Source organism: Arachis stenosperma, chromosome 1, assembly GCF_014773155.1.
Source record: "Arachis stenosperma cultivar V10309 chromosome 1, arast.V10309.gnm1.PFL2, whole genome shotgun sequence".
Classification (NCBI taxonomy): domain Eukaryota; kingdom Viridiplantae; phylum Streptophyta; class Magnoliopsida; order Fabales; family Fabaceae; genus Arachis; species Arachis stenosperma.
This window is the reverse complement of record NC_080377.1, coordinates 7760162-7775714: the sequence shown is the minus strand read 5'-3', so window position 1 is coordinate 7775714 and position 15553 is coordinate 7760162. Positions and strand designations below refer to the sequence as shown.

Genomic DNA, 15553 nt, shown 5'->3' with positions numbered 1-15553 from the left:
AGTATCAGAGACCACCAGTTCTTATTTTGCAATCTTTCAAGATCAAAATCATTGGAGGTGAAAAGTGGTCCATGTTGGACACATGTCTGAGCTTGATTTGTTTATATATTTTTGTTTACGAATTAATTGTTTCTTTACGAATTAATTCTTTCTTATTGTGTTTTGTGATTTGTAGATAAAGTTAGCCTCCAAAATGTGATCAATGTTTCTCGGGTTTCAATCAACCCTGATATGCAGGAAACTGTGAATTTTCTCAATCAGTTAGTTCCATTAAATTTTTACTCAATTTTGTCACAATGAACTGAAAAATTCTGCCTTTCTCTTCATCGCTCACTTGCTCATTCTCTCTCTCTCTATTGTTCACTTGCTGATTCTGTCTCTGTCTCTAATGCTCACTCACTCACATTCTTACTCTTTCACTCTCTCTCTCTCTCTGTCTCTGTCTCTCACTTTATCTCTTTTCCTGAAATTATTTGACTCTAATATTAATGTTTTTTTATAGATACCATATCGCAAGTCACCATTTCAGTAGACTACGTAGTAATGAGATTGGGGATTTGGTATCTGTAATTGATGATGAATCTTTTGACTGGAAACTAATACGGACTATTGCTAATCTCAAGGGAAACAATGAGGTGTGTATTGTTAGGTTTTTAACATGTTTTAGGTCTATGTAAGAAGTACTGATGTTAATTGATTTTCTCATATTGTGGATGTGCTTTGTCTATTCAATTCATAAAATTTTTGTTTTAATAGGATGGACAATTCTTTGTGGTTGGAAAAATTAGAGAGATTGTTGAAGATCCAGAGTGGTGGGTCTTTTCTTGTGTTTGTGGTCATGCAATTGTAGGTGATGATAATGTGTTTCATTGTCAGCTCTGTGGCAGAGAGGTCCAGCATTTTATGATCAAGTAAATCCATGCTGTAATTTAAAAATTTTCTTTCATCTGTTCTGATTCAATAATATAAATAAGCTTCAGATATCAGCTTCTTGTGAGACTCACAGAAAGATTAATCTGATATTTATTTTCTTGGTTATAGTTATAGGATTAAGATACTTGTTGAAGATGGGACTTCTTGTGGAATGTTTGTCTTGTTAGACAGTGCAGCCACTAAGCTATTAGGGAGAACCTGTTCTGATGTGTTTTTGTTGTTAGAAGATGAACAGGAGGTATGATTAATTCTGTTCAATTTTATTTCTGTATACTCTATCAATAGCTATTTTTTATTCCTCAATTTTGTCGATTAATTAGTGATGACTTTTCAATTTCTATCACAGAAAATTGAGCACCAATACTGTCCCCAATTTTTTCATCAACTCATTGGGAAAGAGATTGTTTTCAAAGTTCAATCAAAGAGGATTAACACTCGCGGTTATTGCAGTACCTTTAAAATCATCAATGTGATTACTGATGCATCTTTCTTCAACAAACTTGAGTCTGATCAGTGCATCAATGTTAGTACTCTTTCTTTGTGTTATATATTAATATTAATTAATTGATTAATTGGAGGAATAATTTTTTGGATATAGTTTGTTGATTCCCACTTTCTAATTCTTTGGCTGTTGTTTTGAATGGTTTCCTTTACATGCCAATATGATTTTTACTCATAATTTACAAAGTTTGCAACCTTTTGTAATTCATGCTTTGCTTCCAAATTTTAAGGATGTTAGTTCTGATTCGGCCTTTAGCCCAATAGTTGAAGACTTCTGCCAGTGTGGACAGCTTAGAAGTTATGACAACCAACTCATATCTGGTGTTCCAATACAACTGCATAGCATTAAAGAGATGCTTGCTGACATTCTTTGTGCTAAAATATATTCTTCTGCATCAAGAAATGTTAGTATTTATGTTTATGTTCTCAATCGTCTGAACTGTGTCTCAACATATCTTGTATGATAAAACATGCATCATAATATGCCAATTACTGTTTCTCTGCAGGATCAGATTTGTATTTTGATCGGTGAAATTATTGATGTGCTGAAACATCAGAAGTGGTGGTACTATTGCTGTTTGTGTAATGCACCTGTTTCTCATGTTGGAAATTTATTTTATTGTTATCTGTGTAAAGTTGAGTGTTTTGATGTCATAAGAAGGTATCTATTTTATCTCTTGGAGTTCTTGGTACCATTTTTTCTTTTTGCTTAATTTCATCTTCTACAACTGTCTCTTAGTGTATATTTTTTCTTTTGTTTACATTATTTAGGTATCGCATCAAAATTATTGTTTCCTATTCAAATGGGAGCAATATTTTCATACTTGAGGATGATGAGGTGATGCAAATACTGAAAAAGAGTTGCTTAGATTTTTTGATGGACCAAGGAAATTCGTCCCAAGTAATCATTTTGTTTTTAATTTAATTTAATTGTCCTTGTTTTCAGTTGACTGTTTATGGTTCAGGTATGTGAATTTTGCTAATGTACCTATTCTTTTCTTTTTCTTTTTCTTAGTCAACGGATGATTACACTATTCCGAATAGCATGATTTCTCAGTTGATGAACAAGAAAATTGTCTTCATAGTGGATCCTAGACCCATTGGATATGATTTGAATAAACCTCTTCATGTTGTTCGTGTAATATGTGATGATGTTGATATTGTGAGCTTTTTGGAGGACTCCATCCATGATAATCAACAGCAGGTGGTACCATTATTATGTAAATCTGATGTTGCGTTATTCCACTCTGTTTTTTTTTTATCAAGTTAACCTCAATTGCCTATATTGTTATGTGTTTTTTCATGGGCGATGTATTAAGTGTTACTGATGTTATTCCTCTCTTGTTCCATTTAGAAATTTCCTCTGGATCCCTTTGTTCCTCATTTTCCTTTCGAATTTAAGAATCCTGTTGAGTTTCACTCCAATGCAACTGTTCAATGTTCGTCGAGCTCAGGTGCTCCAGTGCATGATGCTTCACCGATTTCCGTTCTGAACTGGAATTGTTGGGTATTTCTTTATCTAATGGGCTTTGATTCTTTATCTAATGTGTTCCTTGTTCTTATATTTTGCTGTGTTCTCTGTAGACTGTTAACCATGCTTTTCATGCAAGAATCTGCTCCTCACAAGGTTCCAATTTAGTTGGCAATCATCAGCCTCTCACTATTAGGGAGGAGCTTCGGAGGGCCTTTGGACATTGTGAAAATACTAGCGATGCTGTGGAAAGGATGGATGAGTGTAGTGGCTAATTGTTTCTTACATTACAATATATATTTATATAGATATCTATAATATCATTGCAAGACTCTGAAGAATTGTTAGAATTTTGCTTAGTTGTGTTAAGTACTTGGGAAATTGGTAAAGTATATTGTCAATGGATCTATTTTGGTATGTAATTATCAACTCATTCTTTGGAGTTGTGATATTTATAAAAGGTATTGTTCTCTTTCTTGTGCTTAAATTTGTATGTATCGTTATTGTATATAGATGTGGGGTTTGTTTGGTATATATATATATATATATGTTTTGTTACAACTTATTAAAATGTATGCAATAATTTAAATAATGAATTCCAAAATCATTTAAAAAATGTATTTTTTTAAATTGTGTTATAATTTTATATTTAGATTTAGATATCTCATGTAAAAGGATATTTTTTTAGTCAAATTGGTTAAATGTATTTCTTATTTATTTATCATGTGAAAATATATATTTCAAACAAAATTTTAAAACATAAATTTCAATTACTAAAAAAAAATCTAATGAATTTTTTAGTAATTTTACTTTTATTATTAAAAATATATCAACTCTACTAAAAAGTAAATAAAAATATATTATTCATCCTTTTTTATTTTTTCGATTTAGTAGTCATCAATACTTAGTTGGTTTTATTAATTTTTTATTAATATATCTAAGTTATCTATCTTAGTACTTTAATAGTGTATAGTTAGATATTTTTTTGATAAAAAAAAGTTAAAAATTTCTAGGCAGCAAAACGCTGCGGTTCCACTCAATGAGACAATTAGCAAGCCCTAAGTGCATCCTCCCGTGGCAGACCTAGCATTCCAGAGTCCAGGGCGCCGTTTCAATCTCATCGACCTCCAGAGAGCCCCTCAGCTCCGTTCAGCAACCGCCTCGTGCCGCCGCCATTGTTCGTTCGAACAGCTACCGTCTGCGCGCTCACTTCCCCTCGATCGCAAAGTAGCCATCGCAACCTTGGAAGCCTCCATCGCGCGGTAGCCATCGTAACTTTCGAAGCCATCGTCTACTCCAGCACTCTTGCATGCTCTGTCTCCCTCGGTGTTTCTGTCTCCGTTGGTCACTCGGTGTCTCTGTCTCTGTTTCTCGGTGTCTCTGTCCCTCTCCGCAACCACAGTCTCTTGCATGTTCTCTAGGTAATTTTTTTTATTAACTATCAATTTATGATTGAAGTCTGGTATAGTGAAACTCTGTGAACTCTGATATAATGAAACTGTGTTACTAAAATAGTGAAGCTCTGTGAACTCTGATTCAACTGATCTGAATCTTTATTTGAAAATTATTTTTTGGTTCTTTGATTTTTAGGTTGCTTGCCGCTTCAATTTGAGGGGATTCTGAATTTTGGTTTAAACTGTGATTGAATGTTCTTTGGTTTGGGTATTTTTCACTTTCCTGAAAGCTTAGCTTTTAATTCGTTGAGATCAAATTATTGTTTTCAACCTTGGTGATTTTTAGATATTCTTTTTGGTTGCTTTCTTTTTAAATGTTTCAATTGGTGTTATTGTGTTGTTGGTGTGATTTAAATGTTCTTTTTGATTCTTTCTTTTGCTCGAATGCCCAGACAATGCTTGATTGCTTGGGTTTGCTCAGTGATTACATTTGATGATAAATTTTATATTTATAACTCTATTAGTGCTTTATTGTCTGTTTCTATAGTTAAATTTTATTAAACTTTTCTGAATTTTCACTATGTTATTGATTCAAAGTTTTTTGAGTTTTGTTCATTGTGTGGTTGCACCATCCCAGCTCTCAATCTGTGCTGACTTGCTGCCCCTCCTCTGTGCTGCATTTTTATTTTGTTTCAGCTGTTTGTGTTTTTGTTTCAGGTCCTCTTGTGTTTGTTGTGCAAAAATATCAATTTGTTTTACTTTTTGACTCAGCAAAATTAAGACAATATTTCCTATCTTTAACCTGTGCATTGTATATTTTTTCTTTTTATTTTTGATTTTATTATAAAACGGTTTTTTCGGTTCAACCACGGTCAAACCGGTTAAAACTATGAACCAGTGAACAAGTAGCTAGAGCGGTTCAATGACCGGTTCGCTTTTCAGAACTTTGGTTTTAAGAAATGAAATATGCTTAGTGTCAACTTATTCAGAAAATCTCTTCTCTAATCTCACCCCTGAAATGAATGTTGAAAGATAACACTCAAAATCATCAGAATGTGGTTTTTAATTGATCATAGGGAGGAGAATGAATAACATGCTTTTCTTCAGCTTCTGATAATGGATAAAGAAGTTAGTTATTATAGCTATTTTGATAGTTCTCTTGAATAAGTTTGTATAGCAAAATTTTACTCATCTGAATATTCTACTAACTGTTCAATGCATAAATTTAATCATGCTGGTTCAGATGCTTTTTGAACTTGGCTTAAATTAAAAGTTTTATATGATGTTGACTAGAAACATAAATTGAGTTTACTAATTCACATGTCTTGAGTGTTAGTGTTGATATTTTCTTATCTTATTTGTTATCAGATTTAATGTTTTATTGTGGCTTTTGTTTCTATGTGAAAATTCTTAAATATCTTCAATTTCCTACCTGATTTAAGGTCCTATAAATGACATGCTTTATGTTTTGTTCTTTAAGTTTCTTTATTCAATTTTATCGCTTGTTTTTCTTGAATTTGTTGAAATTTTCTGTTAGGGTTTACTTTATTATAATGCTCTCTTTTGCAGTACGAGACAACGTCCTTTATTTCTTCTTAAATCTTTATATCAAGCCTCTCTATTTGACAAGTCTGAATGGCCATGGATGCTAATAGAGAAGATCCAAACAGGTATGGTGCTGAGCATTAGAGAAGATGTTTTCTTTGCTGCATTTTCAATTCGATTGAATTCTCATTTGCTTTTCCATTCAATATATTTCATATTAACTTATGAAAATTTTAATGTGAATTCAATATCAATGTAATGCCATCTATAGTGTTTTTTTTAAATTCTTACTCAGATATTTTTCATGTTTTAATTTAATTTTATTGGCCTCTCATTTGTATGTGGGCTAGATTTCAGAAGTTGGTGTAATTTATACAATATGTATGTTAGTTTTCTAATGTGGTCTCTTGGGTATTTTTCATTATTGTGCTTTTAGTTTGTTACAATTTTTTTTGTATACTTAGTTAGTTGTTTTCTTGGTTAAAAGTCTCGGTCTTAAATTCTAATCGTGCCTTTATATGCTAATAGGAGGTTTTTAGCAACCCAGGTATATTGGCCCAGCGAAAAAGAACTGGTTTTCAGATTTTGTGATCTCAGTCAGCAGGTAATGAGATATAATGGCCAATGTGCAGTTTTGTAGAGTAGTGTCAATCTCAATTAATTAGATTACTGATTTGGCTTTATGTTCTTTAATTTGTTATTTTCTATTATTTTCTTCATCTGTGAGACTGATTGCTTTGCCCCTTTGTCGTTTTTCTATGGATATTTTTTTTAAATTCATTGAGATATTTACTGAACTAGAATTTTCTCAATTATTTATTCTAAATTTTTCTTCTCATTATAATGTTAGTTCATTTACGTGATTATTGTTCTCTTGTGTTGCTCAGTTGGTAATAATAGTAGATTTAAAATACCTCTATTTGCTAAATAATTAGGTAAGATTATGTGAAGCTTTTTTAGCATGTTTAGTTACAAGACTTAACTTTGTTAAGAAATTTGAATATAGGGTGATAGAGCTCTTCCCTCAAATTTTGTTTCAACTCATGGGGAAGGATTCGGGCCAATATTCTATGTCATTGACGAGTTAGATAATTGTTTATCGTTGGAGGTGATAAAAAAGAATGATCAGTTGCTGATAACTGAGTACTCATTTGAAATGATTAGAACTTTCTATCTTATCGATAGTCCGGCATGTGTTCAATTTAGGTACGTTGGTTTTGGAATTTTTTTTATTTCATTGTTTGATAAAGACAACCAACCCATCCAAGTTCACCTTGATCCTGATTGCTATGTTCCTGAGCTAATGGACCCAGAGACACTTGATAATGTGTCAAGAGTCTTCCACATAAAGTATACCAGGATGGAAGAAGACTCATCAGCTGATGTCATTGTTCTGTCTGGGTCTGAACCATCGGATGAACAGTTTTCATCGGATGGTGATGAAGACAATGATCAAGATGGGTCACTGGTTGGGGATAATCCACATAATCCCATAAATTTGTCTAGTGGCAGCAGTTTATCATTGGAAGTTGATGAACACATTAATGTGTCAAATGAATTGCTTGATCCTAGGTAATGCTACATGTAACTATTTTCCTTTCTTTTGTATTTTAATATCATTTGATAGCTTTTTATTTTTTACTGTCGTGATTAAGGTCCATATTATCTTGAATTAGATATGCTCCAGAGGTTTCTTATGAAAAGAAGATCACAGCTTGGGATGTTGGGCAGTCTAGATTGGTAAGTTGATCTTAAAGAGTGTTTTCTTTTTTTTTTTCCTACAAACTTATTGGATGTTCTTCCTAAATCTGTTATTCATTGTGTATAAAAATATTATGTTTATGTTAACTATGAATTATTTGTTGCAGTATTTGGCTTCAAAATTTGCTGTGTATCTTAAACCATCTGGAGATGGTTCGATTTGGACGATCATTGGTCCAGATTCCAATGTTGAGAAGAATGAGTTTTTTTTTCAGTTACTGAAGAGTCGAGGAAGACGTACAGAATGGAAATTTGGGGTCGGGTGGAGTGAATGTTGTAGAACATATAATTTAAAGGAGGGTGATACCATCACTTTGAAACTTAGCTCGATAGCTAACCGCCAGATAGAGTTATCGATTCAGCGTTGTTAGGCCTCCTATGTATAACTCTATTTGATGGATATTGTGAATTATATGTTAAGTTGTCTTGAAGATATTTTATTTTTTGTTTAATGAACAAATTTATATATGTCGTATATATTTTGTTTTGGTAATAGTAAGTATCCTAATGATATGTGTTCTTAAGATAATATGTAATAGTAAACTACATCTCTATTGTACTTTTTTTTTCTGTTTTTTTTTTAGTGTTTAGCAATTGTTTGAATATTTTATTAACTTTTATTATCTTACAAAATATGTTATATATTTATTGACATATTGAATAATTGTTGTAATCTATTTTTTTATTTTAGTCTAATAATAATTTTGTAATTATTCAAACTTAATACAACATATCTATTTGTATAGAATATATTTTAGTTATATTCTTAGTATTTTTTTTTTAAAAAAGTTTAAATTTCGTGAATCCCGTGCATTGCACGGGTTATCACGCTAGTTATACATAGAAAGCTCGTGAGTTCTTTGCTGATTTGTCATTTTCTCGTTTTTTTTGAAATTTTTAAAAATAAAAGAAATAAAAGTTTTGAAGTGTCTTTTCTGTCAAAAAAATTAGGTGATAACTTATAAGTAACTCTTCCTTCTTTCTCTTGGTTATTTTTTCTCTTCTTTTGTTCCTTTTTCTCTTCTTTCCTCTTGTTTCCCGTGCTTCTCTCACTCTCACTCTCACTCTCACTCTCATATCTTCATTTCATAGTAGAACTATGTGCTATTTTTATCAGTCGAGGGGGAGGAGAAGAGAGAGAAGAAGCGCTTCTTCTTCTGTATGGCAGTGGAAACACTACTCCGCCAAAATCGAACAGATCGTCAACCTTCTTCAATGGCCCTGGTTTTGCAAAAGGTGAGGCCACTGTCACTACCCCCCCTGCTGTCCTCCCTCGCCGCTATTGCCGCCACAGCTACCGCGTAGGACTAGACTATACTGCCAATTCTCATTGATTCTCGCAATGGATTTTCTTCGTGAATCAACTTTCACAATGTCCCTCTATCACAGGTGCTGCTCTTTTTCTTTTAGTTTTTATCTAAAATATTTATCTATTTACTTTTGGTTTTATTCTCCTATAGACTTCTCAAGTGGGGGTTTATGCAATTTGCGTGGGTTATGGCTTCTTTTTTTTCTTCCCTACCCGAGCTGTTTCCATTTGTAGCAAAGCAGTTGTTGGGATGGGACCAAATTGACCCATCGTGCATCTCTTTTTTGGGTTTTCAGGATAACCATCAATGTCATTTTATGTTTTTGTGAAATTCCACATTCTTGTAATTTCCCCATCCACAGTTAGGATTCTTTTCTTACACATGAATATGCTTTAGTTTTTTTGTTTTCAATTTAAGTTGAATAATCAAATTACCTTTTTTATATGCTAAATTTGAATAGGAAGAAACCAAAAGAAAAGAAACAAATGTTGGTGGGTAAAGCCTAAAAGTTAAAAGTACTACTCAAAATTAAGTTTACTTGATTGTGAAAGTAGCAATTTATGTTAGATGAAGTGAAAGACAGATTTTTTTTATGATGGGTGGTTAATGTGTTAGAAGCTTGACAAACATGTGGCTTTTGCTATTGTTATGTTGGAAAGTAATGATTTAGCTCATTAATGAGCTCTGATAGTTTCACTTTCATAAACCTACTGAATGGAATGGAACCCACAGTTGAGGGTAGTTCAATTAACTCAATTTTATTTCTTACCTTGAGGTTTAGGTTAGTTTTCTTCACTGAATTTTGGATTTCATTGAAGTGTAATTTACCTTTCCATTGACTGTTCTTCACATTAAATTGTCAAAATTTTCATGTCACTTGAAATTTCATGTTATGTCATCTATGATTTTTCTTAAATACTTTGTCAGATATTTCTTATGTTCTAATTGAATTTTATTGCCTTTTCCTTCATATCTAGGTCAGAATTCATAAGTTTTCAGAATTTCTAAAATGTGTTGTATAGTAGTTTTTTAAGTTGGTTTCTTGGACTTTAGTTGGAGGAATAGAGCATTATTAGAGAAAAGATAATGTAATTAGTTACATTCTCTATGATATTTAACGCTGTTGATTGCTTGATGGATGTTTGGATTTCAGAGACATCTAATTAAAAAGTGGTGGTACTTTTTAGTGGTATTGGCTATTGTTAAAAATCAGTAGTGAGTGAGGGGTGAAGCTTTTAGAAAATGTTTATAATGTTCAATAATTGGTTTGTGTTTTTTGTATACTTATGTACTTGGTTCCTTGCTTAAAATGGGTTGGTCTTAGATTGTGACTGTGTTGTTGTGCTTGTTCAAATCGTTTTAGTTTGTATAAATAGGTATCACATCAGTATTGTTGTTTTCAATCTTTCTTCTTTCTTTCTTTTTTTCAAAAAAGTCATTTTTTGCTGATATTATTTTCTGCTTTTATATTTTTTGTTTTAATTTTATTTGTGTTAATGAAACTATATACAAATTAACGTGATACGATGGGAGAGGGGGGATCTTATGAAAGCAAGTTAATTATTTATGTCTACTTTTGTACTGAACTTATATTTTTATCAAAGTATATCATCTCCGTGTTTAGTGCATCAACTTGGTCATCTACTATACTCCTTTAATTGCTTTAGAGTCACATGGTAAATTTAGTAAGCTAAAGTAGTTTTCATCTGTGAAGTGTGTGTAATCTGTATTCAATTGTGCTTAACTTTTTTATTGTAAAATTTTTTTCTCTTTTTCTCTTTTTGTTTTTTATTTTTTATTTATTTTTTTGATTCCTTTTTATGATACTGGAATGGAAGTAATCATTGCATGAAGATGCATGTTTTTCAATACACTTGAGTACAATTAGTTGTGACAGTAAAAAATGTTCAATGGAGTTATAGAATGTTCTGAACTTCTCCAACAATCTAAGAAGGGTAATCAATTTTTAAATAGATCAATTTAGTTTATATTTCAAGTTTGGTGAATATGGTTTATCCAAGTGTTGTCCATTCCAGATTTGAGCATTCTCTTGGCGTGTAGTGGCTTGCTGGTTAATCCATTGAAATGCTTAAAACATTTCAAGAATCAATTTAATTTTTCATTGATTTACTCTTATAAGGGAACAATAATTAACCACTTTATTATGTATTATGGAGTGGTTGGGTGCTTATTGCTTATGATTCCTTATTCAATATTTATTTTTAAATGATCTTGTTATTTTTTTATAGGACTTCTGTACGATGTTGGCCATGGGGCTTTCAGTCACTTATTCGAAAGTGAATTTCTTCCAAGTTACCAATGGTTCTCACTGGAACTCTTATTTTTCTCATGTTTGTATGTTCTAGAATACAATAGACTAATTTAGAGATCTCTATTTTTATGTTTTCGAAATCCTTAAAAAACTTATTTGTATTTCATCTGGTTTTCTTTATTTTATTTCACAATCATTAATTCATTATTCACTCAATATGTTATATATTTTGTACTTCCAGGTGACAGGAACAAATGTCAGTCAATATGGTAGATTACGTTGTCAATGAACATCACATTAATGTTGATTCTGAGATGATAAAAGTAGTCCAGGTATGCCAAATGCCTATATTTATAATGACCATTTCTTGTTTTATTAAGTGTCTTTGAATTCATACTATTTTCAAAGTATCATTACCTAAATAGTATATAAAGTTGTTTATATAAAATTTAGTGCTACTTGAAGTAGACTTGGAAGCTTTGCTTTGTACATCTTCTAGAATCAAGACATCTTTAGGTGTTTTCAACGCCATTCTTCCATGTCTACTACTCCCTTTGTTTTGTGTATATGACCATCATGTTTCTTTAGTTTCATGAAGAGGTTATCTTGTGACAACTTTTTGAGACATACATAGTGCTTTTATTATGCATGAAAAAACAGGAATGATGCTGACGCTTCATTTGTCATGTAAAATGAATTTTATTTTGTTTTATTTTTTTACTTTTACTTCTACTCTTTTTTTCTCTTCATAAATACATAGTAAAGTGAAATAATAGAGTTTGATGAATAGATTTTAGGAGAAAAGAAAGAAATCTTGATCTTGAGTTACAAAAAGGAAACAATTATCTTTGAGGAGTTAGGACCTTTGAATGTCCTGCATCTTAAAGTAAAAATTTTTAGATGCTTATTTATATTAGTGAACTATTTTAGACTGAATTAAGAATTTTAGAACTTTCTTCTCCTCTCTCCCAATTTCTGAAGTATCTGGCCTGTATTAAATACGTCATAACAGCTAGGTTGAATGGTTGCAAAATTAGCTCATGCTAACCCTATGACTGTCCTATGAACAATTGTTCATCAAAGTGCTGATTTAGTTGAACTATACTGTTGAAACTTGAGCATTGCATGATATCGTCAATGACATGCATTCTATCACTGATTTTTCTGTGTGTGAATGCAGATTGAGGTGTACAGAGACATGATTACTCCTGTAGTAGATCCATTTAAGTATTTGATTCAGGTTTGTACAAATTCTTTATTTCTTTCACTTTATTCCCATGTTCATTGGATCCATCTATCAGTGACATCAGGTGGTCTGATTAGTATCTGCTTCATTTGTTCTGATTATGATGTCAAGATGTAAAATTATTTTGTCTATTCATTTATCTTTATTCAACACCCAAAATTTTTGGGATAGATAGTTCATGATAGGCATGAGAGCTTCTTCTGTGAGTAAGAGGTTTAGAATTTGATTATTGCAGTCTTTCATTCTTCTAAATAAAAGTTAAATTTTGGCACACATTGTAAATGCTTCAAACCCATATAAGGCTTTTGGTTGGTGGTTTGGAAAATTCACGTTGATAAAATAAATGAAGTTCAAAATTTACGTAGATGTTCTAAACTAAAACTGGTTACACGTCCTGTCCTGAACACCTCTATATACGATTTACATGTAAATAGCATAAATCGAGTCAATTTGATTCGATTTATATAGAGGTGTTCATGACAGGGCATGTGACCAGTTTTGATTTAGGACATTTGCGTAATTTTAAACTCTATTTATTTTATCAATGTAAATTACCCTCATATAAAGGTATAAAATCATTTGTGTGCCTCTACCCAATAACTTGAGATAGTTCATGAAAATGTTATTATATTTTTCCTTTATGGATGGGGTGCTTCTCCATTTTATATTTCTTTTGTGCATTCTCTATGTCGATGCATGGGAAGTTGTTTTCTTATTCGCAGATGGTTTTTAACTTGGAAATTAATTTACTTATTTTTTTTTCCTCTCCCTCCTTCAACAACTAGAGTATGACATTTTAGAATATGTTGTGAGTGAGCACTTGGTAGTTGGTACTTGGTAGACGTGATAAACTAAAAGATGATGGTCTAAGAATATGCGACTGAATTATCATGCCTTAAGGCTTTGTGTCAGGATATGTGACTGAATCTTGTTGGTGATGTTTCAATTTACTGATTTAAGGCATCAATTAATTTTTTTTTATGAAAGATTTACGCATTATTTGTGATGACTAAGCAACAGATTATAGGTTGTCCCCTATATATTGTTTTATTATGATGTAGGCATAAGAAAGACAGAAGCCAGTGGCAGCCAAGAAGATTAATTAGGAATTTAATATTAGTTTGATATAGTGTTTGAGTTTTTCTTTAGTTGATTATTGTGGTTAGTTTGATAAAGTGTTTGATATGTTTGCTTAGTTATTTATTGTTTATGTCGCTTTTGGTATTTTCGGGTTCTGATGGTTTGGGGAGGATGTATGTGTTGTTACTGTGCTTACTCCCTAAAGTTCTGGAATTGTCATTAGTGTTCATAAATTATAAAAGAAACAAATCAAAATTTCAATCCTAAATTTGTCTCATGTATTTTTACTAGATTACATTTTTTTTACATGATTGTGAAATTTTATTTTGTATTTTATTCACTAGAAAACAAAAAATTACTTGTCAGTGTTATTTATGTCATATGCTAATACTTTGACTACAGATGATATTTTGCAGAATAAATTGTGTCTGGAGTTCCACTCTTTTGAAATTAAAACCCATAAAAAATTCAAAGCATAGTTCCCTCATTAGTCACCTCTTTCACCAAAGAGTTTAACTCAAATATGTCATACAGATAATATGATTCTATCTTCATTTCTTGTACCATGTCCTGATAAGTAAGATTTGGAATCGAGATATTTTTTCTTATTTTATTGTTGCTAAATACATGCATATCCATGTTGGTATTATTTTATAATTTATTCAACAACTTTCTATTTTTAGGAATAATTTATCTCTCACACCGCCAATTCTTCTTTTCTGTTAATTTTTTTACTTTCTTTGCTCACTTTAAACTATATTCTTTTTACTTGATGAAGAAAAGAGTGAAGACAATCAACCACTTTAGTTATTTGTACTTTGTATTTTCCAATTATGTATTCTACAAAGTTTTTCTTGTTGATTTTTTTTTTTTAGATTTCCAACTTGGTCATAAGTTTGATCACTTTTTGTATATTAAGCTTTTAACTGAAATGTCTGACTTGCATGATAGGTGGTTGATGAAATTAAATTTTCCATTGACCACTGAATTTTGATTATATACAAGAAATGTATGTAACAACAGGGTTGTGTTGCATTTCTATGGTATTTAGATTTTGATTCATAGAAGAAATATAGTTTCAATGTATGTAACAACAGGGTTGTGTTGCATTTCTATGGTATTTAGATTTTGATTCATAGAAGAAATATAGTTTCAATTCGATTTATATCGGTCTTCCTCATCATCTGCAAGTAGCCCAGCAAGTAGGTGTCATCAAGTTCTACCTCAAAAAATCGGATTCTCTTTGATAACCAATCTCATTTAAAGTTGAAGAAGGAGGAGACTATTAATGTTGCAACCTCAGCTTCATTTTCGCTTTCGAAGCTCCATTATGGCTCCTTGGTATTAAAGCAACTTCCTTTATCGTTGTTCAATAATAAGTGTATTTGTATTCTTAAAGCTAAATTGAAAATTATGTTCTTCTTTATTTCGAGAAGATTGCATCCCTTAACCAGGACTTATGGTGAAAAATTTGTAGATGGAGAAAATCACACTTTGTTTATTAGCATGCATTGTAATTTGGCTTTTTTGTATTTTGTGTTTAGATTTAACTTCTACCATACCAACTAGCTACATATTTTGTTGTGGAGGATATATGTGTTTTTGTTGTTAGACTTTTTTCAGTAGATTAATATTTTGTAGTATATTAACTGAATATTATCCGTGTGATGACTTAAATTTTTTTTGGTGATACTATTAAAAAGTAAATATTTAAACTTATGTTATTGTCGAATTTTCGTATGAACAGATGATAAAAACTTGTTCTTGAATATCTTTCTACAAAATTTTTCGTATAATAGAAAATTAAAAATTTCTCGAGACCAAATAAATTTATGTGGTAAAAAAAGTTTTTTGTGTTCCGTGCATTTGTACGGGCCAAACGCTAGTACAAGAAAAGAGAAGTAGATCGGGATATAATTATTTATGCGTTTTTTTTTTATCAATTTAAATTTTAGTAAAAATAATATTATAATATGATATTAAAATTTTTATGACTTAATCGTTTAAAATTTGACTTTTGTTATATTCCAAAAAAAAAAT

General features: G+C 31.2%; 1 long non-coding RNA gene across 1 annotated transcript; it reads left to right on the top strand.

The window, feature by feature from the left end:
* Positions 1-8626: 8626 nt before the first annotated feature.
* On the top strand, positions 8627-15130 carry LOC130961027 (uncharacterized). The gene is made up of 4 exons (XR_009079339.1): positions 8627-8994; positions 11165-11237; positions 11429-11519; positions 12368-15130. It is a non-coding gene; the product is annotated as an uncharacterized LOC130961027 (long non-coding RNA).
* Positions 15131-15553: the final 423 nt, after the last annotated feature.